This window comes from Rhinichthys klamathensis, unplaced genomic scaffold (assembly GCF_029890125.1).
Source record: "Rhinichthys klamathensis goyatoka isolate OS25496 unplaced genomic scaffold, OSU_Roscu_1.1 h1tg000406l_1, whole genome shotgun sequence".
In the NCBI taxonomy this organism is placed as follows: Eukaryota; Metazoa; Chordata; class Actinopteri; order Cypriniformes; family Leuciscidae; genus Rhinichthys; species Rhinichthys klamathensis.
Window position 1 is genome coordinate 93,553 of NW_026606907.1, and position 23,682 is coordinate 117,234.

Genomic DNA, 23,682 nt, shown 5'->3' on the forward strand with positions numbered 1-23,682 from the left:
AGTACCCTCTCAGATTACTTCCGCTCCGTGACATCATTCTGCGCGAGCAAAATTGCGCCATCGTGTGGGCATTCGCAAACAGGTCACTCTATTCTCATTCTCTCTTGTTTTTTTTTTCTTCTTCATTTTTCCTGTGATTATGAACTCTGCGGTCTAACTTTCAATACATATTTGCATTGAAAAGCTTTGCTGGTGTTAATATTATTGGATGTTAGATTGTCCTGCCTCTGACTGTCTTACACTTATTTTGAATTTGATTCAAACAAGATTTGAATTAAAGTTTAATTAAGTCTCAGCTCAGACTCAGCCACTGATGGACCCATTTAGAGGGAAGTAAGCGACCTCGTGGCATCCCCTGCTAAGTCGGTTTATCACTCCCTTCCTGCTTTCATTCTGTGTTGAAGTGGTCAATTTCCAGTTGGTTTTATTTGATGTGCTATCACTGATACCTTACAGTAATCGTGATTATCATCAGATATTATTCTGATCTTTAAACTCGTCTTACACTTATTCAAATTTGGTTTGGAATATTAAATTCCTAATTTAAATTTGAAGTAAGTTTCTCATGTCAATTTCTCTTTTCTCTCTTTTCCATTCCGTTGTGAATTGTTTTATTTCTACTTCTCCCTTCTGATTATGGTATAATTATTGACGATACTTCACTGTTGTCGTTAATTATTATAGGATATCATCTTGACTTTTCAATCCCCTCACACACATATTTAAATTTGGTTTGAGACCAGTTTGAACCTAAAATTTAGATTGTGTTGGTCTGTCAGCCACTGATATCCACTTGGAGGAAACAGCGCCACTGTGTGGCCTTGTGGATACCAAATCGGTATCACTCTTTTCCCCTTTTCACTCTCTGGGAGTGTGCATGCATATCGTCTTTCTCTCCTGATTATTTTATAAATAGGACTGATACTTTAGTGTATCTGGACTATTGTAGAATATCATTCTGATTGTTACATTTCCTTACACGTTTATTTAGATTTGGTTCAAACAACTTTGAATTTAAATTTAAATTAAGGTGGCTGAGTCAACCAGGTTAACCACAAGGAAGTGCGCCCCCTGGTGGGGAAAACCCACTACTACGGTTCACTTCCTCCTGCGTTCAGCCTGCTCTCTTTAATTCTACCTTTCGTTTTTGATTATCTCATAATTATGGATGATACTTCACTGCTATCATTAGTGATTATTTGATATTATTCTGATTTTCCTCTTAATTCTTCGTACATGCTTATTTAAATTTGATTTAACCCTCTTTGAATTAAATTTGAATTAAGTTTGTCTATTCAAGTGACACAAACACAACCTGCCTCCTCCTTTGTGCCTCTGGCTTTCGTTATTTTATATTTTCTCTTTTGGGTTAGGTCATTTTGATAATTACCAACATTATCATAATTTCCTTTTGTTTACTATTATTTAATAAAGCCTTTGCCTTTATTTCTACATACATAATTACTCCATTGGGTTAAACAAGAAAACCTTAATTCACTTTGAGTTTCGCTTGCTAAATCCTGTTCTGTATTTGTACGTAGAATTCCCCAGGGCGCTGTGGTGATTTGACGGTCATCTCTGGTTGGTTTCCGGCAAGCTTGTTTGTCTGACTGGCATTACCGGCGCGGACCGTGAGTGAGTCTCGGACTTTTCTGTCACTTTCCATTGGTGCAACACATAAAACTTTGTCATCAGAAATCTGGCACTCCAAAGTCGCAGATTGTTTGAGAGGAACGCACCTTGGTACAGATGAACAGAGAGGCCCGAGGACACGGCGGTTGAGCGTGGGGACGACGGAAAGATTGACCACGACTCTGGCTCCAACCAGAGTGACCTCAATTCACCCAGACAAACTAAATCAGGTAAAATCCATCCACTTAGGCTAGGCCACCGAATATTAGATATTCCCCCGGCCATTTAAGTGTTGAGCCCATCTTCTCTTCTCTAAGCCACACCCCTTTTTCTTAGGTTTTCCACCGGTAAACCCACTAGCCCGAGGGCCCGGCTATAAATCCAGCTGGATAGCAGGTTCAGGCCTCCTTATCCCCTGTAACACTCTCTGTGTTAGTATATCTCCCATTTTATTACAGACCTATTGATTTGTTTTGTTCATTTTACTGCAATCTTTTCTATCTCGCTATTTTTCTGTTCTGTTGTGATTTGTTTCTTTCAGTTCACCTAGAGACAGAACCTACGAGAGACACCCAGAAAGGCTAAATAACAGATCGACCACCGAGCAGCTAGCGTCACCACCTGACCCACTAGGCTGCCGCCCTGTCAAAATCTTTATTTAGGCCCTGCGCTGACCTACGCAAATTGTCCCAATCTAACTGTCTGCATCAGTTAGCCAAAATTCTCATAGACGGCCTAGGCCGTATTAGCATAACTCATTAACTCGTAAACGACCTTGCATTGGTTTTGGTTTTTTGTGTGTGTGCTGTGCTCTTCTCGCCCGCAGCGAGCTAGTATGTTCCGGTCTTCCAGTCCCGCAGCCCGCTGGGACAACCTGGAGACATTGCCAAGATCCACAACACCTCCACTCCTGCCCAAGGTCGCCAGTGACTCAGAGCCCCCGAGCCAAGAGCAGCTGGACGCCGACTTGGACAAGCTGTTGGCTCACAAACCGAGCCAAAGCTACAACGACAAAGACTGGGCCCGACACGTCGGAAACCTCGCTCACAAGCTCATCGCACAAGCACGCCTCCACGAAAGGAGCCGCATCGCCCTGGAGCATGAAGGAGCAACGCTAAAGATGCAAGCGGAGGAGGCCCAGATCCAGAGTCGTCTAGATCGACTACTCCTCGAGACCGAGGAAGAGGACGACACCGATCCCAAACTACAGAAGGAAGTGGAAAGACTTCAAACTGCCCTGTCTGATCTTCGTCTACACACAGACCGAAAAGAGCAGTCAGAGAAAGAAACCAGAAAGGAGCTCAACATGAAACTCCAAAACGGTGAAGCTCTCCTTGCAAGAGCAGAGACTGAACTAAAAGAAATAGACACTGAAGCCAAGGCCTGCGAAAAACACTTGCAAGCGGCCCAAGCTAAAAATCCACGAGCTTGGTCAGCAGAGACACAATCTTGAATACGAACTTGACAAGCTGGCCAGAAACATCCCGACGTTCACTCCGAACCCTGCAAGAGGCCACGACGTGCACGCCTACCTGCAAAACCTTGACTTTCACTCACAGACTGTTACCAATGCAACCGCGTGGGACAGATTTTACCTGATAAGGATTACGCCCAGCCGTGAGGTGCGCAGCCTCCTAGATCGTCAAAAAGACACTATCAAAACTGACTACCAGCAGCTGCAACGAGCTTTGATCCGTGAATTCTCTGATCCAGAATCAGACCAAGGGTTATTCACCGCCATGGACCTCAAGCAGGCCCGACTTGAAACCCCACAGACCTTCAACAACCGACTCCGACAAGCCTATTTCGGAGCCCAAAATCACCCAGGTATGGAAGAAGATTTCAACTTCAGAACTCTGTTTCTCCGAAATCTGCATCTCACAGTGAGTCATCACCTAGGTGTCCTGGCATGTCTACCCACCAGCTAAGAGACTTGGCCCAAAAAGCTTACACCAAGCAAAAGACTGTGTCCAAAAAGACTTTGAAAAACCCAACAATCTACTCTGTCTCTGAACACTACTCAGAGCTGCCCATAGAGGGCCCCCCACAACACCCAGCCACGTCAGAGATCCTGAAGGTGCTGAAAGAGCTTCTTCACGGGAGATCTCACAAGAGAAACAAGAGGTACGAGCCCGACATCCTGTGTCTAAGCGTAAGACCAAGCACCCTGAACACTGCTCGTCGGCCCCAGGCCACAGAGCCAGCTGTCACACCACAAAGTGACAGCATCACCCAGCCACCACAGCTGACCGCTGCACAGCCTGAGCATGACAGCACAGTGTCACACAACTGGGACCAAAGTCCCGAAAGACCAAGAAATGCTGTTTTGGCTACCTGCCTCCGCAGCGACCCACACAAGGCCGGCCCTAACCGCCCATCGATCAACACACCAGCCCCAACGCCAAGACTTCTGGGAAACCTGATCCAAAGGAATCGAAAACTCTACCTAGCCATCACGATAGGCAATGATTTGAGCATTAAAGCCCTGCTAGACACAGGCTCAGACCTCATTTTGATATCAGCTGAACTTTTTGAAAGACTCAAAGCTAAGAGACAATATCGAACTCTTACATCTCAAACGTGTGAGCTGAACGTGCAGTCGTACAGCCAGAACAACATCTGGCTAGAACAGGTAGCTCACATCCACCTGACAATTGGCCCTTCGAGTCTAGCCCATCACGTGCTCATCTCACAGATGAACACTTTTCCACTTCGAATTGGCAAAGATCTGCTAGATCGATTTGAGCCTTTAATAGACTTCAAACAACTGAAAGTTTGGGCTCAAGTGCGAGAACCTGACCCCCTCCAGTCACACAGGTCACCAGAGCCAGACTGGCAGGCCACAGAGATCACGGGAACTCCCACAGCCAGCCATGGAAAGACACAGACTCAGCACCAGGTCAAGGTTCAACTGTGCTACCCTGCACCTTACAGTTCACTAAAGACTTTGACACCTGCTGCCCAAAGATCATGACTGACCTGCAGCTATATGATCAAACACATGCCCTTGCCAAACCTGGCGCATTAAACAAGCTGGGGCCACTTTCAACCCATCCACCTACCCTCAAGGTCAAGGTGAATACACACTGCTTGGCAACTTTACGAACTAAACTGCCTACCTCAGAGCCACTTTCGCTGGCTCCGCTGTTAACAACAACCAAAATAGCGGACATGCGGGCTTCTGACACAATAAAGACTTTGCTTGACCACCTCTTGACCCCCTCCCTCTTGGTTTCACTTTCACTTTCAAATTGAAACCCAGATACTTTTGTTTTCATTTGTTATTTATTTTATTTTGACTTAAGGCGACCCCTTTTTTTTTTTTTTTTTTTGTGTTTACACCTGTTGAGCCTGAATATTCCCATTCAGTTCAGTTGAATTAAATTACTTTTTTTTTTTTTTTTATTAAATCAATTTGCTTAGTCGATTTCCATTCTAGTTGCTAGAGCTATGAGAACACTCGATGTTTACCCTTTTATTTTGATTTTATTTCAATTTATTTACTTCAGGTTTCAGCCTGAATCCTTATTCAGCTCAATAAAGCTTAGCTAGATTTGAAATTTAATTACATTGCCTGATACGCTCTCCCTTTAGTCTCCTAGAGCTATAAGGATGTTCTAACTTTACCTTTACTTTATTCTAGATAAAGTCACTATCACTAGTCACTATCGTCATCTTCTTTCTCTCTATAGGATTACAATATCTAGCGACTGTTGTTTCCTTAGCGAGTTACACAGGTCATTAACATTCTACTTCCTGTCTGTGTTTTACCCCTCCTCACTCCTTAGCACCAAGCTAAGTACATGAAGTACGGCTAACACAAACGCACAGTAAGCCCCAGACAGAACTGCAAACACTTCCCGTGGTTTCTTCTTCTGGTTGACCTTGATGTTTGATGTGTCTCTGCCAATTTAGTCTAAACAGCAGCTTACCCATAAGGAACACCAGTTTACTTATGTCTCCTAGCTAAACTTAAATAGGTAAAACACTCCTTTCTTCCTCTTCATTTCTGGTTTCATCCTTTCTCTTATTTTTGGTTTTACTCTATTTGTTACTCTCGAAGTAAAACATCTGAAAAGAACCAACAGCATTTTTGAGTAATAGGTTATGACATGTAAGAGCCTAGTCATCAGTCGACACTGCCTAAAGCACGTCAACTAAGATCCTCAAAACCTTTTGTTGTGTGTGTGCTCACCAACACTAAATTTTAGCTGCTCCACATAGCCGTTCTCCCACACAGATAGCTCACCACCTCTGTAGAAACTTGCATTTGCTTTTGCCATTTCTCTCTCGGGTTCCCACAAGTGTGCCAGTATGCCTCAGACATCCAGCCCTGCCACCCACCGGGACCACCAGGAAACCCGGCAGAGCAGTGTCATGGACATCCTTCAGCCGGAAGCAGGCAACGACCTGCCACGGCAGAGAAAGGAACAGTTAGACGACACGAAAGTGGACATCTGACACCCAGCCTGAGCCACTAAGAGCTGACCAGCATCATCTTCTCCTCGGCCAAGCTCCCACAGGCCTCAAACAGGAGGTAAATGGACTAACGCTGCCAGCCACAGAATTCCACAGAGAACGAACTTTGCTCAGCGAGAGAAGACACAGGACAGAGGCAAAGACCAGGACAGAGCGGAGCAACTGAAAGAGATCACCAGTCTTCAGGCGGCTGACAGCTGCTGAGCACCCGCCAACAACCGGGTAAAGAACTGTTTCACTTAAAGAACTTAAAACTGGTTGAACTCAAAGAGAGATTCTGAAGCCATCAACGTGCAGCTGAAGTCCGAACACTGACTTAGCGATGCTGTAACATTATGGACGAACTCCATGCGGTCCAAAGAAAACTGCAGCAGTCCAACCAACTGCAAATGGACCACAAAAGAAAGATGTACCCTGCTGACCTTCACATCAGCAGCGTAAGCTTCCCCAGCCCTGCACAAAGGGGGGAGGAGCCAAAAGCCCTCGGCTTAACCCTTCACCAGCCAGTGCCCTGAGAGCCCCTGCAGCTGCAGGAGGAAAAGGTAACTCAGACAAACCCTGAAATGGCACATGAAGTGACACTCAACGATCTCAAGGCGAATGGTCAGAAACATCCCTGCCCTCACACCAGAGCTTGCAGGAGACCACACGTCCCTTCCAACCTACGAGACATTGATTTTCACATGCAGTCTTCACCCGGTGTGACACACCAAGACAGACTCCATCTGCTCTGGACACACCCAGTCCAGCTGGGCCCTGCCCAGACACCAGGCAGGACATAAAACTTTTAAAGTAGAGGAAAATGTGTGCTCAAAAAGAAGCAAGACTCTGCAGTAGTAAAAATAGAACTTTACTGATTTGAATAAAATCTTGAATGGACGTGTAAGCCTCACGTGCCAACAGACTCTGCACTGCTTTTTGAAACACAACGACATTGTGACACCCGCTGGTTGAAATATGCACTGCTGCACATTAGTTTCCATGACAATGACTTGTTACAGGAAATACTAACTTCTTATACGCATTTAGGTCACTAGTTGCTTGCTTGTTTGGATGGGGATAAAGTGATCGCTTGAATTGACATCTCTACTGTAATTGAAAGAGTCTTAACACATTTTAGCATACACTCAAATGGTTGAATATGATTTTAGCGAAGAAACCCTAATTTCAATGTTAAAGCGTAAGTCTGTTTTGACAAAGGAATCTCAGCTCAGCGGCACGTAAACTGTACCAGAAGTGATTATTCTGCTTTGGTTAAAGAAATTCCAATTGCAGTATTGCTTAAAACCTGTTCCTGATAAAAAAAAAAAAAAAAAAAAATTCTCAGTTCAGGGTAAAATAAATGTAGATTTGGCCCCCCCTTTCTACACTGTAAAAGCCCTACACATTATAGTTAGATTAATGTCATTCATCTAAGCTTTATCTGTGCATCTAAAACGCTGAAAAGTCAGTATTTATGCATGAGATGGACGTAATCATGTATGCTTAGACAGGTTTTAACTTACAGCCAATCTACTCCTTTACTCTTTGAACAAATAGAAGTTGTTTTAGAGTAAAGAGAAGAGTACATGAGTAAAATTTGCAAATGCTAAACCACATTTGCATTTTACTAAATGTAACATCAAGTTCTTTAAAGACTTAAAGTATAGGCGCCCCATTTCAACTCGTTTAAACATGCATAACTCATTTAAAATGTGCAGACATTCTCCATGGACTGTTGAATTGTTCTGACATGCACTGGTTCCCATGACAATGACTCGTCACAGGAAGTGCTAACTTGTGATGTCACGTTGTAAACAAACCAGCCTACGTGGCTAGGCTAACCTAGCATTCCTCCAGCTTAGGCTAAGCTAAATAATAACTTCTACAGTTAGCGGTTAGCATCGTTTACTTGCAGCCTTTAATTGCAGCTTGGGCATATGCAACGCAAAGTATTCTAAAATACTTTTCCTTTAACCCCATTTAGAATTTCTAAAATTTTTTTTTCTCTTTCCTTACTTTCAATTCTTCTCAGCCGAATTTCACCTTCACTAGTTTAGGCATAAGTCCTTGCTGAGCGCTGTCGGCTGAACAAAAAACAAAAACAAAAAATGCAGTTATCCTGTCAATTAAATCTAAATTTAATTACCTGTAAACTGTGTAGCTAGAGAAGAATACTTATAGTAATGAGAACTTTCATTAGCACTTTGACTGAGCTTTTTGAAGGACACACAGTGTGGTCTTGAACACGCCGCAGCTGTGAACCACTATGGAGTGTTGGTCCAAGCAAATCTAAAGGTTAGTCACTAGTGCTACTGATTATTCTCACATTCAGATCATTACCGCTGTTTTGATTACTTACTTTATGTTTGTTTATTTTATTTATTTTTATTTATTTATTTATTTATTTATTTTTATTTCTCCACTTTGATAATAATAGTAGCCAGCTATTCCCCTGTCTATTTGGTCATCTATATGATTTAATTCAATTTCCTCTCTTGTTCGAATGTGGTTCCATTTCCCATTGGGCCCAGAAAGGAAACAGGGACACCTTTATTTTTGATTGTGTTTACTTTCAACAAGTGCACTCATTGTTGTGACCCTGCAACACAAATAACTTCAACAACTTACTAGGGCACAACTATAGTCCAAAAGATTGATAATAAGCATAATTTGAATAGGAAAGCTGTCCTTGTTCTCCCCATCATTCACTTCGTCAAGCCGTAGTGAACCACTGGTTAAGTCCAGAGAAATAATTTAGTCATAAGAACCATCTTAAGTAATTTATTTCATCTCGGCTATGCCCTTTCCAGGAAAAACTCTTGGAACCACATAAATCTTAGCCTCCTAACATCCACAGCTAAGATAAGATACAAGACACACATCACTAGCTAGATACACATGTAACACCTAACTTTATGCTACATATCTATGGGATGATTATAGTATCAAAATGATTAACACGTGCAAGCACACTTATCAATGAACTTGATACATGTTGCAGAAATGTTTTATCCATGCCTTTCAACTTGCGTGTGCAAAATTCTAAATTGAATGAATGTGAAGCAATTTGTACAAATAGAGACATTTTTGTGAATACAAATGGTTTCCTTTGTATTAGTGTATCATAATTTGCGCATGCAACACAGAAGATGTGCATGTGTGGATCAGGTGACACGCGTGCATTCATTGACGTCTTTTCTTTGTCGATCTCACTTGATTCATTTGGATTTTGAGACTTTCTTTTCGCGGTTTTTAAGCATTTCACAACCCACACACAAACAACTACAAATGAATAGGCCTGGTGCTATTTATTAATGTGTGCACAACTACCCATCTATTTGACAAATTCACAAATGTGCGTCACTACATTTCAACTAATACAATACAACTTGTGTGTGCAAAATCCAAAATCACATGAATGTGCAGCATTTTGTACAAATAGAGACATAGTTGTTAATACAAAACCTCGATTTTGTATTAATGTAGGCCAGAATTTGTGCATGCAACAAGTAAGATGTGCATTTGTGGATCAGGTAACACGCGTGCATTCATTGACTCGTTTCTGAGTCGATCCTATTTGATTCATTTGAATTTTGAGACTTTCATTTCGCGGGTTTCGCCTTGCACGATCCACACACAGCTGTCTAAGAAAACCTGCTACCACTAGATGGCAGTATTCTGCTGAAACAGACAACGGCAGCATAATCAAGCGTTCTTCCGCATTTAAGACGCTTAATGAGAGTGATATTGAAGCACCAAATTTAGTACACAATAATATAGGCCTACCCTATTAATAAAGCATACTTTATAGAGGTAAACAGATAACATCAGATTATGAACAACACCCATAGAAAACCATAATAAAACGCTTAACGTGCTATCGCGCGTTGCATGTTCAATAAGGTGTATTGGCTATTGAGTTTAAATATCACCGTCTTACTGCATTGACGTTAAGCTTTTTCTTTATAATATTATGCTCTATGGGAGGAAAACTATATAGCCTACAGACAAGAGACTACATGAACGCAACGTACGGCGTTTCAAGTTAATAAAATGTTCCTTCCCGAGCCTGTTAAAAAGAAAAAGCTTAACACGAAATTCTGCAGTTGCGTTTAACTTTGCATGTGAATGGGAGAGCAACCGGTCCGAGAGCGCAGTGAAGTAAGTTTTAGGTTTGATATTCGCCACATTTTATATAGGGACCATCTACAAACTCCACTCACAGTCAAAAAAATATAAACGTCCAGTCATTCATTCAAATGTTATATTATAACCTTGGAAGTCTAGTGGGCAGACTGACTTGCCTACTGTTACTGTATGTCCAGCCAATATCTCGATTGAACAGTACAATTTTTTAAATTACTGTAAATTGTTTTTCTATTCATGTTCCAAAGGTTGTAAAAAACCCGTTTGGTTAATTACAGTAATTTGTATATAAAATAATAATAGTTTACTGTAAATAGGCTACATGAAGGGAGGTATTGGGACAATTACACCTGTAGTAAGCAAGCCTAGTCACTAGGAACATACTACAACCATTTTGAACATGAAAAAACCCTTTTGGTGAATTACAGTATTTTTCTGCAGAATACAGGCTACATGAAGGGAAGTATTGTCCAAATTTTACTTGTAAGTCAGTCTTACAGAAACCTTCTAAGAGCTTCTACGGAATTTGAAAATGTCTGTTATTAAATTTTAAAAGTAATTGAATTAAAACAAATTATACGTTTTAACCACTGATCTATATAGAATGACATTATATAGATCAGTGGTTTTAACGCAGTTAGTGGAATTGGCAGACGTTCCCTTGTGCATCATGAGCTGTGGTTAGCGCGTCAAAGCATTCTCATGTAGAAATATGCAGCTACAGGCCATCTACGCCAGTTGATTTTCAATTAATATTTCATGTCGATATACAATGGTTGCATATTGTTAAAACTCATCGTGCTATAGTAAGACTATAGCCTATAACAGTGGCTTAAGGGTCAAGGGAAAACAAAAGTACTGCGAAAATCGTCTTTAATATTTAAAAACAGACATTTTCAAATTCCAAAGCTTGTATACTATGTATACAATGTGTAGTCAGATAAAAAATAAGCATATAATATGAACGCAACTGCGAAATTTCACCTTTTTTTTAACAGGAAGGAAAATGCCATTAACTTGAAACGCCTTGTCTGTAGGCTATATAGTTTTCCTCCCATAGAGCATATTATAAAGAAAAAGCTTAACGTCAATGCAGTAAGACGGTGATATTTAAACTCAGTAGCCAATATACTGTAGGCTATTGAACATGCAATTAATGGTTTTCTATGGTTGTTGTTCATAATCTGATGTTATCTGTTTACCTCTATAAAGTATGCTTTATTAATAGGGTAGGCCTATATTATTGTGTACTAAATTTGGTGCTTCAATATCACTCTCATTAAGCGTCTTAAATGCGGAAGAACGCTTGATTATGCTGCCGTTGTCTGTTTCAGCAGAATACTGCCATCTAGTGGTAGCAGGTTTTCTTAGACAGCTGTGTGTGGATCGTGCAAGGCGAAACCCGCGAAATGAAAGTCTCAAAATTCAAATGAATCAAATAGGATCGACTCAGAAACGAGTCAATGAATGCACGCGTGTTACCTGATCCACAAATGCACATCTTACTTGTTGCATGCACAAATTCTGGCCTACATTAATACAAAATCGAGGTTTTGTATTAACAACTATGTCTCTATTTGTACAAAATGCTGCACATTCATGTGATTTTGGATTTTGCACACACAAGTTGTATTGTATTAGTTGAAATGTAGTGACGCACATTTGTGAATTTGTCAAATAGATGGGTAGTTGTGCACACATTAATAAATAGCACCAGGCCTATTCATTTGTAGTTGTTTGTGTGTGGGTTGTGAAATGCTTAAAAACCGCGAAAAGAAAGTCTCAACATCCAAATGCATCAAGTGAGATCGACAAAGAAAAGACGTCAATGAATGCACGCGCGTCACCTGATCCACACATGCACATCTTCTGTGTTGCATGTGCAAATTATGATACATGAATACAAAGGAAAACATTTGTATTCACAAAAATGTCTCTATTTGTACAAATTGCTTCACATTCATTCAATTTAGAATTTTGCACACGCAAGTTGAAAGGCATGGATAAAACATTTCTGCAACATGTATCAAGTTCATTGATAAGTGTGCTTGCACGTGTTAATCATTTTGATACTATAATCATCCCATACATATCGAGCGGACCCATTACACAGTGGTTCTGAACTTTTAGGGTCATGCATTAGTCTCACCACAAGTGTGCCAAAATGTCACAGAGCCCCTGCCTCACCTGACCTTAACCTTCTAGCTACCAAAGACTGTGACAAAACAATGGACACTATGAGAAACCACCTCTCATACCCCTCCAACCACCCACGAACGCCGTCTGCACCCAGCGACAACCGGTGCCCCTGTTAACCTACGTCAACAAGCACATGCTGCGTGCACAGGACAACATTCAGCGTTCTGCACCTGATGCCATCACTGCGCCAAAGCTTGTGATGCCACAGTGCAAAAGGGGGGTCATACCAATGTACGCCCTGGACGCACCACGTGCTGCACAGCTCAGCACCAGAGACACTTGCAAGACACCGAAGCAAGTGGCATACCGGCGTCCTCAAAGCGAAAAGATTGTCCTAGCCAACCGAGGACGACACTCGCTGAAATTTTTCCTCCCTTTCTCTGTCTCTCTCCCTTTCACTTTTACCAGGATGCTGCTGTGGTTCGCGATGCCTGTGCCTCCAGCCAACCAGAAGACAGCCGCAATCGGACATCTCACCAGGTCCGACAGCAGGCATCGTCCGGAGAGGACAACAACTCCTGATCACCAACTGCAGGAACCACACCCAGAAAGTGTGTGTTCGACGCAACCCCCGCAACGTCTACAGAGCACCTCACCCCAGCACAGCAGCCCAGCTGTACAGCTGGACCCGTGCCCGATGGACAGAGGACTCCCTCGCTCACGCCAAGGCCAATGCCGAGCACGTGCTCAACCAACTTGATAAAATGACTGTCACACAAGCGGACTTAGGTGGACACAACTACCGTTTCAAACGGTTCCTGGGAGCTTTGCTCGGAGCCGCCGCTGCTGTCGGAACTCTGTTTAGCATTGGTATGCCCAGTGCCAACGCAGTGAACCATGTGACTGAAATACGGACTGAGATCCCACAGCTAAGACTGCAACTCACAACACAGAGTGCATCCCTGCAGACCATCGAAAAGACATTTAAGGGAACCGCGGCAAATCTCAACACCCACAGCGCTCTGGTGAACCAGACAGTGAACTCCATGAAACAGCTGTTTACTGTCTTCCAGAAAGACTTTGCTCAAACTCCGCTGGTCACAGCCCCGGACGGGGTGGCCTACCACATGACCAGCGACACACCGCTGCACCTGGCCCCACATGTGCAGCCCACGACCAAAGACATTCACTATCTCTGCCCTAGCAAACCCTTTTGCAGAGACAACACTGACGGAACCTGCGGGTTGCAACACATGATCAGCGACACACGCTGCCTTGCAGAAGCCAAGCCTCGCACACAAGGCACCGAGATACAAGCAGAGACTGTAGGTGACAGATGGCTCGTCAACACCCCCGTGCGAACAGCTACTCGCACTTACAACCAACATGACACTGCCACCCGTGTCACCTTGCTCAACCAGAGCGTGTGGATTCAAGTACCGAAAGGTGCCATCCTTCACCTGGATGACCTGACATTGTTCCATCTTCCAAGCAAAGAGTACAAAATAGAACTGGAAATCCCATCCTTCTTCAGGTACCACACTGTCACCCTAACTCCAGAACGGGAATTGTGGTGTGCAAAGGGAGGTCCCAGCTAATTGACCTTGCTCCTAGTGACACAGCCCTCCGAGCTTTGTCTCGACTGCCAGTCTTGACTACCTCACCTGTGTCCAAGCCTGGACCGCAGCCGACAATGCGCGGGGCATCTCTACGGTAACCGGCCACACTCTGACACTAGGTTTGGCCTCCACTCTGCAAAGAAGACTCAACGAGATGCGATACAGTCAAGCTCACGAAAGCCGTGCCTGGAGGTTTCAGACGGAATCCCCGAAAAGGGGGTGCCAAGTCAGAGACCACGCTGAACCTCAGCGAGCCGAATCCTCAGCTCTAAGCTCCACCTGCTATCCTTAACATCCTGGCCCACCTGCCATCAGCCCGTCGTGATGATTTGTCGTCCGATGATGTCCACAAAGGGACGTCATCCTACGAAAAGGGGGACTGTAGCGACACTGACGGGTATCCGGCCAAAGGTTCGGAATTAGCAAATCCTGGTCAGTGGATTTAAAATTACTGGAAGCTAATTTAATCAACCACAGCTCTTTATCCTTCTTTTTGGCTGTGACACAAAGAAGTTTTGTTCGGACTTGATTGAGTCACTGACTACAATTCGCACACACGGCAGTTCTCTCTAATAATTAAGTCAAAGAAGACTTTATTTACCACCAAAAGACATTTGACCAAGAGCCCCGCTTTGGCAAGATCACGCGGAGAGCGCCCCGAGGGTTTCCTACGAAGATGACAAGACGAGCATTGTCAATTTAAATCCGCACACACAGGATTCCCCGGAGAAAACGCTGACTGAACAATCACATCCACACATACCCGCACACATCCGACCTTCCTGTATGCATGCATATCTAATTAGTTTTGTCTTATTCTATAGATGTAATTTTAACTGTTCTGTAACTTCGAACCTTAAGTTTATTTCTAAAGAAAGATTCTATAACTCTTCCTCTTGCTAGGTCATAAAACTTTATGACTCCCAAAAGGAATTCCAAGGGAAATCACAGCTCCCACTTGAATTCTGATGAAGAAAGAGGAATAGACTCTGCAATCTTATATTGTCTATAAGTATAACCCCTTAAGAAATGCATAAACATGAATTTGATTTTCCTAGGTCATGGTAGCCGGTATTATGGCTTTATAGTCGTGTGAAGGAACATTAAATGCTTATAAAATGCATATCTTATGTAACTCTATATTCCGATAATCTTCATGTGACGTGTCTGATATGTCTGTAATTCGCTCAATCTAACGGAGCCGAATTCCGATAGCATAATGAAGTAAGGTGCATTATTTTACACATTTCATATTTCAGGAGCCGAACGGCTCAAATACAATCTCCTCATGAGTCAGTCAAGTGGGAATCCCCCACAGGACAAAGAGAACTGTGTCCGCTCCAGATCCGCGGACGGTCATGTGTGATTCGCGCAAACAGAGGCGTGAACCCTCCTCTCCATAAGAGACACAGAAGTTTCTTTGGAACACGAGAGCTTTTTCCTGTGAGAGGTTTCTGGATCCATGGCTCCTTAGGGAGCTTTCTCTGTTTTTTTTAATCTTTCTTTATTTTCGTCTTCAGACTTTGTTACGTTTAGTTTCAGTGAAATGAACGTAATCGGCAACTTCAACCTGAAGGAGACTCTTTGAATCTGCAGCGACCACGCTCGCCCGGAAGAGCTGAGAAAGCACGCACCCGCTCTTAAGGACACACACGCAAGACGCGGTTTCCCTCAGCAACACCAGGAGAACCAAAGACCTTTAAGCCTTCATTCAAACTAACGCGCTTTGCCCGCTCTGAAAGACCACGTGAACGCATGACGCGAGGACAGAGACACACACACATGTTTTCGCTCTCAGCCCACGAGAAATACCCATGCAAGTATCGTAATTCCTATCGATTTAAATGGTTTAAGATCTGCTTGCCCCATTCAGGGGATTTGATCTGTGTGTCTCTCAAGGTTGTCTGTGACTTTTGCCACAAGAAGATCTCTCCAGATCTCCTTACTCTCAATCTCTCTCTCCCTCAATCTTACTCTCTCTCTCTCTCTCTCTCTCTTCCCAACTCTCTCTCTCTCCTTCTCCCTCATTTTTGTCTTCCTCTCTCATGCAATTTATTTCGTGTTTGTAATGTTTTTCGTTTTGTTTGTTTCCGGTGTATACTGTACATATATACACTCACCGGCCACTTTATTAGGTACACCTGTCCAACTGCTCGTTAACACTTCATTTCTAAGCAGCCAATCACATGGCGGCAACTCAGTGCATTTAGGCATGTAGACATGGTCAAGACAATCTCCTGCAGTTCAAACCGAGCATCAGTATGGGGAAGAAAGTTGATTTGAGTGACTTTGAACGTGGCATGATTGTTGGTGCCAGAAGGGCTGGTCTGAGTATTTCAGAAACTGCTAATCTACTGGGATTTTCACCCACAACCATCTCTGTTCTCAGTGACTGAAATAACCACTCGTTACAACCGAGGTATGCAGCAAAGCATTTGTGAAGCCACAACACGCACAACCTTGAGGCGGATGGGCTACAACAGCAGAAGACTCCACCGGGTACCACTCATCTCCACTACAAATAGGAAAAAGAGGCTACAATTTGCAAGAGCTCACCAAAATTGAACAGTTGAAGACTGGAAAAATGTTGCCTGGTCTGATGAGTCTCGATTTCTGTTGAGACATTCAGATGTTAGAGTCAGAATTTGGCGTAAACAGAATGAGAACATGGAACCATCATGCCTTGTTACCACTGTGCAGGCTGGTGGTGGTGGTCTAATGGTGTGGGGGATGTTTTCCTGGCACACTTTAGGCCCCTTAGTGCTAATTGGGCATCGTTTAAATGCCACGGCTACCTGAGCATTGTTTCTGACCATGTCCATCCCTTTATGGCCACCATGTACCCATCCTCTGATGGCTACTTCCACCATGTCACAAAGCTCTAATCATTTCAAATTGGTTTCTTGAACATGACAATGAGTTCACTGTACTAAAATGGCCTCCACAGTCACCAGATCTCAACCCAATAGAGCATCTTTGGGATGTGGTGGAACGGGAGATTCGCATCATGGATGTGCAGCCGACAAATCTGCGGCAACTGTGTCCCTTCACCGAAGGGAGCCGTATCGTGGAAATACACATATGGGATCACCGTAGGGATCGCAACATATGGGCCCCAGCCTAGCACAGGTTCCACACTGCTTACGAGTGGTAGGCCTAACACCGGACGCTCCGCCACGTCTGATGTCGGAGGGGTGCGGAGGAACTCAACAAGGTTCAGTTTTAAGGGAACTCACTGGAGTAGAATGGCGCACGTATCCAGTCCATAGGAGAGGAATGGCGCAGCAAGCCGACACTTGAACCGGGCTCCTGGTGAAGCTGGCTTCATGAGAAGGGAGCTCACGGAAGCATCGGTTCAATCTAGGTGTCGCCCAGCCCCCAACTCTAGAATCTGTCAGCAAAGCACTCTGTCAACGCCCAGGCGGAGCACACACTCATTATAGAGGGGCTCTATAACACCTAATGGCTCGTTTCCACAGAGGCGTACGGTACGGTACAGTACAGTACGGGTCGGGTCAGTACAGCATGATCCGGCTTGCGTTTCCACCGCCAACAGTACCCTTACTTGATAGGTGTGGTGTTTGCCGGAAAGAAGCGATCGACGTCATATTCGCGCGAAGAAAGCGACATAGTAAACAACAATGGATGACAGACAGCAGATCTTGTTCTTGCTTCTCGGCATGTTTGTCACAAGAAACAAGCGCTGGCATTAGGCGTTTCTCAATACCAAGTAGCCACGCAAAGTCCGACTCAGGAGAATGATCCCGAGGACGCGAGTCCAGTAATTCTGCTGGAACAGCGCGTTCTTGAATGCGCCACTCAGCTCGCTCCGCTACTCCCGGTTGTGTACATTTTAGGCAACAATAAAACGAAATATGTTATAAAACACCACTCTGCTTCTTTTCGATTTCATTTAAATACATTTTAACACTTGTGTTCTGTTCGAATTCTGTGTACTCCCCTTATGGACCGGGTCAAATTGACCCTAATTGGATTCAATACAATTCCTCAAAAATCACACTATGAAAAACAACAAAGATTTAGATACAAACTGTAAACTTTTAATATCAACATTTGTCAAACATTACAAAAACATTATATCTGAAAACAGGATTTATGAAAATGTTTTTAAAACATTTTTTAAAACAGTTTTGTTTTGACAAAATTGGAAAATAAACAGTTTACTGATTTTTTTTGCGTATATATTTTTTTCCTTTTTTTTTTTTTTTTTTTTTTATGCTTTGAACATCGTAACTGAACAAAAAAAATTGCCGTATAATGAAAATTTTTCATTTTCCTAAGTTAACTTTCCCTAGTTTCCTAAGACCTATTTTCCTAGTTTCATTAGTCACTCACTGGGAAGTGAGAAACCAAACATAACAAAATCATACATCAAATAAATGTTTTTTATTTATTTATTGGCTCTGTAAAGCTGCCTTTGAAGATCCTACATAAAAGTTTTGGTTAAAAGCTAGGTATTTTAGATATTTTGAATATTGAAATGAGAGCTTATTTTACTATCTGTGTCTGACAAAGATTTTCATCTGTAATTTGCAAATTATTCTGAACACTGTAATTTTAGCTTTTTCAAGTGTGTTTGGTTAGGGTTAGAGCACTTTTAGATGCACTTGCACGTTAGAACTGGAGTTGAAGTGCCCTTACATACAGAAAATAAATGTTTTTATTTTGTGTCTGTACAGTTGCTTTTGAATGGCTGTCTATGAGGGTCAAATTGACCCGCGAACATCACAAACGTAACAGTAATTTTGTTTGTATATGTCAAAACACATCAGCATGTTGAAACTTTGCATGCATGTTCATCATGATAACTGAGAAAAAGTCACAAAATATCAAGAAAAAAAACAAAGGTTAACCAGTATTTCCAATAACTTGAAAATCGAAACGGGTCAAATTCACCCGCAACATAACACAAGGGTTAAACATTATAAGCACACAAATGTGGTTCAGGCAACGCATAGCCTATTGATTATATTCACTGCATGTAGGCTATGTAAGGTTATATTTATAACAAATCTAAATATAAAATACCTGCCTCTTTTCGTTTAAATTGAAAAATATTAAACATATTCCAGGCAATGTATTGCGTATTGCATTGGTACAAATGTTGCAATAAACAACATTACAGATGATCTTGTAATAAAATAAAACAATGACAAAACTATCTCTTTTTGTTGAATTTCAGTTTTATCAATAATAGCCATTATAAAAGTATAAGTAAAAGGTACAAAAAGATATACAGTAAAGCTTTAATAACAGAAAGCAAACAATTCAGTCAAATATACAAATTCAGCGCTCAAATATATGAAACTTCACTTAGCCTTCTGCCAAAACTATTGGCCAGGGAACGAATTATAGATTCACGAGACCAAAGATCGCCTGTTAGGTCTGTACAAGACGAATTATATCTCATGTTTAACCACTACAGAGACGTCAGAGTCAGCTGCAAACATCAGGGGAAAGGCTGCTCCAGGCGGGGTGCACAAGCGCAGAGCGTCCGGTGATTGCTTAGAAATGGATCTTCAAATTATCATAAATCTGTAAATAAACCACAGATTTGAGCTTTTTTAAAAACTACTTTCTCGCCTGAAAAACTCTTAAAACTACATTTCGTGACACAATAACAGTAGTATTATATTTTAACTGTATGCTTCTAATGCCCTTGTAGCACGCTCAAGTGACGATACTCTGTCAACCAATCACCGTTCTGCAGTGAGTCTAGCTCCACCTTTTAGTATCGTACCACTGTGCTAGGTACCCCAACGGAAAGGTACCCAAAAAGTGGTACGGTACGGTTCGGCTTTTTGGTACCATTCACAACTTTTGACAGTGGAAACCACTGTGACAAAAACCACTTTTGACCGTACCGTACCACTCAGTTGAAACGAGCCATTAGAGGACCTGAGCATCTCGGAATTTTAACCGAATTGAAGGTAGCCACCATCAGTGGGCCAACTTTGCTTGGAACAGCCTTCCCTCTCTGCTGGATCCAACAGATTAGAGTTGGTCTGAGGACCAAGGCTTCCGTTCTGTACACGTCTAACCGCTATGTAGCGGACGGACAGAGAAAGCCAGGGCTGGGTCTGCCTCCTCCTGGCATCGCTTGCAGGCTGACCACCTGCTCCTATTACGGGAGAGGTAGGAACCTTGGGCACAATCCAGGCCGGGGTCTCAGCTCGTGAGAGTAGCCGGCGTGAACTCCAGGCACAATTCGTTGACTGAAAGTGTGCAAGTCCCTACCCTCTAGTAGAGACCATGCGAACAGGAGAACTGTTTTCACATAATTTTTTAACTCACTGCCTGCAGTGGCTCTGGGGCAGTCTCTGCAGTGCAGTTGCACCAGAGATAAGGCCCAAGAGGATAAAGGGGAACTCAAGGAATTTTCCTTAGCTCCCTCAGGAACCTGACGATCAGGACGTGCTTTCCATGCTTCTGCAACATGATGTGCGCAAAAGAGGCAACATCATTTAGAGGAGGGGTGGGGACAGCCTACTCCACCCCACTTGCAGGAAAGAGAGCACTGAAATGATCGAAAGCGCTCAGGATCTCCTCACGGAGAGAAGACTCACTCAACTAAAGGCGGGCGTACACGGTGCGAATTCTGACGGTCGGAAGATCGTATGTCCACGCACACTTTACGAGTGAGTTTATCCGAAAATCGTACGGAGGCAGTGATATACAACACGATTTTACGACCTGCTGAATTCCGAAGAAATCGCACGAAGTTCCGCGCCAAAAACTCTCTCATAACTGCATATAAAATATTGATACAAGGCGGGATTATTTTGCTACATATACTCGTTTTCAGCACCGGGAAACGGACGTCCGGTCACCCTTGTGTGTGTGTGTGTGTGTGTGTGTGAATGAGTTAAAAAACTTAGTTACGGTAGGCTACACATTCAAAAATAAAATTTCAAGCTCTCTGAATGATTAATTAGCCTTTTAAACCACCTCATCATGTGAGTGTTTGCAATTCATTTTGCTGCGAGAAGCTATAGCGCAGTGAACGGGGCTTGAGTGAGCTTGAGCGCGTTGTGAGTGAGATGATCGCGGGTGCCAGATCCCGTGTTGCCAGATCCACATAATGGAAAGGTGACAGTAGTATTCTGGACTTGTTTTTTGGATTAATGTCACAGTTTAGAAGTTATTAAAGTGGTTCGTGATATATTAATCTTATTTCCAAAACACTAGCTTTGAACTTATTTTGGATTTTTATAATTTCTTTGTTTTTGTTTGTTTTTGCTTGTTTTTCGTAGCAATATCTGGCAACATTGTTCTGTCGGCATTAATAAAAAAAAGATTAGGCTGAAGATACAAACGCAATGATCATCGTGACGTGTAAGAATCTGTAAGAAATGTATAACACTATCAAAAACAATAGCATAATACAGATCTGTATGTTACAGAATGAAATATGCCAAATACTGGCCAGCAGGAACACGGCAGATGCTGTTTAGTTAACCTTTCACAAAGTCAACATAAAAACATTAATTGAAGCAGTAGTGTTTCTAGTAGTCCACACCATTTTCGTCTTTCTTCTGTGGATTTTCTCAGCTTCTGATTGGTCAAATTCAGATAGATCGACAAATCGGCTCATTCATCCGCACACACCTCACGAATGCAAGCCGACAGCTCCCGAACTTTTTCGACATGCTTAAAAATTATCGGGAGGTCGAGAGGTGCTCGGCTCGGCTCGTATCTTCCCCGCACACCGATAATAACCGATTTACACGCGATTTCTCCCGAGTGAAAAAAATCATCTGCGAGCTCGTAAAACAGCTAAAAATCGCACCGTGTACGCCCGCCTTAATAGGTTCCACTCCTAAAGCGCAAGCACACTACCTCTTTTTTAGGGGGTGCATGCAGAAGTGATGGTAACTATCACATGTTCCTGTGATAGCCACCTGAACCTCTGCGTTGGTAGGACCAGTGGAACCAGTGTAGGACCGGCCTGTGTTCAGGGATCAGGACGCAGGTGCCATCGTGCCCCGTCCCTGAAAATGTGTTCAGGGGAAGTCAGGTAGGCTGTCGAGGGGAGCAAGGTCCGGTTGGGCCAAAAAAAGGGGCAACTATCAAGACCTGTTCCCTCCTGACCTGGCACACTAGGTGCAAGCGACTGGGCGCCCACAGACAGGAGCACTGCTCAACACTACTTGTGAAGATCACTGCTTATAGCTTCAGGAGCATTTTATGCTCAACACCTAAGTGTGATAAATATCACTGAGCTTCAGGAGCATTTCATGCTCAACACCTAAGTGTGATAAATTTCACTGAGCTACAGGAGCATTCCTGCTCAACACCTGAGTGTGATCAACTTTACTGAATTTCAGGAGCATTTCTGCTCAACATGTGAGTGTGATGAAATCACTGAACTTGAGCAGGCGCCAGGCGCCAGGCGATAACGAATCGCAGTCGCTTTTTTAGTAGGCTCACTTGGGGACGCATTTCTGCGGAGCCCTGGGTCCTGCTGAGAGCCAGTGTCTGTCCAAGGGTTGTCCGCTCAGACAAAATAACAACCGGCAAAAGGAGGACTCCGGAGAGGCAAACAGATGTTACTGTGCGGCCCCGAAAAGTACCTCCCCAGCTGGACCGGCAGGGGATGGAGTCACTACTCTCCCTGGCCAAGCTGTCGTGAGGATCTTTGGTGGCACGATTGAGCAGGCCGGAAGAGTATTGGAATGAAGCGTCCTCAGAAGCTTCTGACTCCAAGGAGGAGGTGACGGGCGAGTTGTGAGACGTGAGGGAAGCATAGTGCAACGGTCGCGATCGAACCAGTACCAGCTCGCTGAGCAACGATGGCTCAAAGCGAGGGGAACTGCTACAACTCGAGGCACGGATGCCAATGCAGTCGGAGGTCGCCCAGGCCTCCGTTAAAGCATGCCCTTTGTACATGGCCCCTCAGATGGTGATAGTTGACCTCGTTCTAGGAGCGGGTTGCCCGGAGAAACAAAAGGTCTGATCACAGACTGAGGGTTTGGCGGCCAGCCGGGGTGATCTGTCATCACACAGGGCGTGCCGCTCTGCCACGGTCACCTCAGGACTCGGTCATGAAGCTAGTGCTGAAACGGTCTTCATATGGAGGAAGCTAAGCGGCTGCATCTGCCATATGCCCCAGGAGCCTCTGAAAGTTATTTCAGTGGGACCCTTTCTCACTTCTAATAACACCAGCCGAACACACTCTTACTTGAAGAGACGTGTAAAACCGAGTCCTTCTCCAAACTGAAAAAGAGATACCAGCCCGTAGGCGAGAACACTCTCTCCCAGTTGACCTGAAGACCCAACTGGCTATGGAGCACTCGAAGGGTAGGACCTTGTACTGATACTTCGCACCCTCAACGCAAGAACACAGAATGATCTGTGGAGCGGAGGGATCGAGATCTGAAGTACCGTCCTTCAGGTCGAACGCTGCAGGCCATCTAAGGGACGGAGCATTCAGAAATGCATCTGTGTAACAGCTGAACGGAGGCTTTCGAAAAAGGGCCCGTTTCAGTTGACACAGGTCTAAGATGGCCATGACCCACCACTCTAAGGTACAATGAAACACGGGTTAAAAGAAACCGGTTTTCATATCGGCTGGAGGGAAGGCTACATCGCATCCTTTGCCAGTAGGACGCGATGTGCGCACACAGGACAGGAGCAATGCTCAATACGTAGGTGTGCTAGATAT